Raw genomic sequence first — 579 nt, forward strand, 5'->3', positions numbered from 1 at the left:
TCTTTTTTTTTTTTTGTCTTTTCTTCTGTCGGCCGTTCCTTTTTTCTTTGTTTTTTTGGATCGTCTAGCCATATGTATAAAATTCGCACTCCCTTCGTTCTTATTTATATGTTATCTTTATTATAAATAAATGGTCATTAATATTTGTCATTTCACAAATATATTATTTTTCTTATTTTATCATTTAAAGTTATTAGCTTTGAAAGTATGAATTTGACCAACATAGAAAAATTAAATAATTAGTTCATATTAATTGATAAAAAATTACGCGGTTAAGCAAACTTATACTACTTAATTACTCATCATAGCAATAATTTGCTATAATTACCACTCGCAACTCACGTTATACATTAATTACGTGGGTTGACTTCGAGTTTATATATTAGGCACATTTGTATATGTATAATTCGTCATATTTATATAATTCGCAGCTAACAATTCTTTGTTTGATTTGTATTTGTATACAATTGTTTATATTTATATATGACGCTGATATCCTTTGGCTTTTTAGTTTTGTCATCATATACATTCAATTTTTTTGTGTATAACTTTTTAAAGTTTGTATAAACGTGTAGTTTT

Source organism: Solanum tuberosum, unplaced genomic scaffold (assembly GCF_000226075.1).
Source record: "Solanum tuberosum cultivar DM 1-3 516 R44 unplaced genomic scaffold, SolTub_3.0 scf00048, whole genome shotgun sequence".
NCBI lineage: Eukaryota > Viridiplantae > Streptophyta > Magnoliopsida > Solanales > Solanaceae > Solanum > Solanum tuberosum.